General features: G+C 25.9%; 1 pseudogene; it reads right to left on the bottom strand.

Moving 5' to 3' along the window:
* Positions 1-344: 344 nt before the first annotated feature.
* On the bottom strand, positions 345-461 carry LOC145243344 (5S ribosomal RNA; annotated as a pseudogene).
* Positions 462-2,095: the final 1,634 nt, after the last annotated feature.

Genomic DNA, 2,095 nt, shown 5'->3' with positions numbered 1-2,095 from the left:
TTATGTTCTTTTTTACACACACACAAACACGTACATATATATATATATATATATATATATATATATATATATATATACATGTATGTATATATATATGTATGTATATATATATATAAATATATATATATATATATATATATATATATATATATATATATATATATAAAGGCTTTCTTCAGTCTTGACAGACTATGGATACCCACGGTAAGGGTGCCTGCGCGTGAAATTTTTGTGGCAAGAGTTGCGCAATCTCCAACCACACCTCTCCTGAATCGACATTGTTGAATACCAGCGGCAAGTGGAGGTTCAGGACGTCTGGAAACAATGCAGAGATAAGCGGAAAGCACATACAGCGCCTAGAATTCCCAAATGGTCACCCATCAAGTACTAGCCAGGCTCAACGTTGCTTAACTTCGGTGATCTGTTGGGAACCGGTGTGTCAACGTGATTATGCCGTATAATCAAGGAGTACAAATTTAGTTTACAAGCCTAAAGCTCCTGTAAACTTGACGAGAATATATTTATATAGTAATCTCAACCAATATGCATATATGATTAGTTTTCATATAATGCAGTTTCGATTCATGCTATTACCAGCAAATTCATTGGCTCTGCTATAAAAATTACTTGCTAAAATCTTTCCTCTCATAGAAAAGTATGCATTCTTTGAAACTCTGTGGATTAAGGAATTCTTAATATTTCTTTTTGAGTATCCTGTCGAACAATAAATTCTTGTAAATTATAAGTTACAGCCTTTAACTGTGTTCTTATATATATATATATATATATATATATATATATATATATATATATATATATATATATATATATATATATATATATTAAGTAATGTGATTTATAATTTAAAAATTAAAAAAAAAAATTTTTAATTTAAAAATCAAATTTTAATTAAATTAAAAATCAGTTTCATAAGAAGGAACAACAACAAAGTCAATTATCTGTACGATCGTTTCGGAAATCCGTGCTTTTTATTTGTGGTATACATGAAGTCACGTAGAACAATTATACATAGTTTTTTTGGTAAGCACGGTCTCCTCATCAGCAAATTTAGGAGGATTTCTATTGAATTGAAAAGACACCAAAAATAAACCTAGCATTAAAAGTAAGGCAGATGAATCTGAAAAATTGAAGTAAAAGGTTTGGATTTAAAATTTATAAGAAAATTAGTATAGGTTAGAGATAGAAATGAGTAGAAAAAATATATATTTTTTTTGAATTTACATAATAAATTTGATTTAAAAATATATAGATATAGTTACCTTTTAGTTTTTCTTTTTTTGAAATCAGGAACTGTATTTAAAGTAGTCATTTAGATGTTTGCTATAGCTTTTTATTTTATTGAATGATGAATTTTAATATATAATATATATATATAACTACTTCATTTACTTACATAAATTAATATACGAAAGTAAAATTTTATGCGTAAACTTTAAGTATTTACTTCAACAGTGCTCAATACGTAGGTAGAGCTAGTTAGTAAGTTATAAAATATATATGGCGATTAAGCTACACTGAATATTCCATGTTTCATCCACTCTAGGATTCTTCAGGCTTATGCGAGAATTTTGTGGTTGTCTCGCATTTTTATATACGCACCTTCTATTGAGTTTTTAGTTAGCCAATCAGCTTTCTAGTATCCACCGCACCCTTCTTAATCAACCAATGAGCGGGCACTATATATATATATATATATATATATATATATATATATATTTGAAATTGTTATATTTAGACAGCATTTTTTCATTCAAACAAACATTATTGAATACAACGGAGGTACTTTGCTTTATTATTCTTTTTTTATTATTTTTTCGACTTTTTTTTTTTCGTATTATTATTATTATTATTATTATTATTATTATTATTGTTCTTCTACTTATTATTATTATTTTTATTTTTGTTATTATCATTATCATTATTATTATCATTATCATTATCATTATTATTGTTATTATTATTTAAAAAAAACAAATTTACTTTATTGGTTCTTATTATTACCACTAATATTATTACTAGTAGTAGTAGTGGTGGTGGGGGTTGTAATGGTGGTATGTTTTTATTATTTTTATTA

The sequence above is a fragment of the Euprymna scolopes genome, chromosome 21 (assembly GCF_053919585.1).
Source record: "Euprymna scolopes isolate OS-2025 chromosome 21, ASM5391958v1, whole genome shotgun sequence".
Classification (NCBI taxonomy): Eukaryota; Metazoa; Mollusca; class Cephalopoda; order Sepiida; family Sepiolidae; genus Euprymna; species Euprymna scolopes.
The sequence above is the reverse complement of the archived record's forward strand: the minus strand, read 5'-3'. Positions and strand labels throughout refer to the sequence as shown.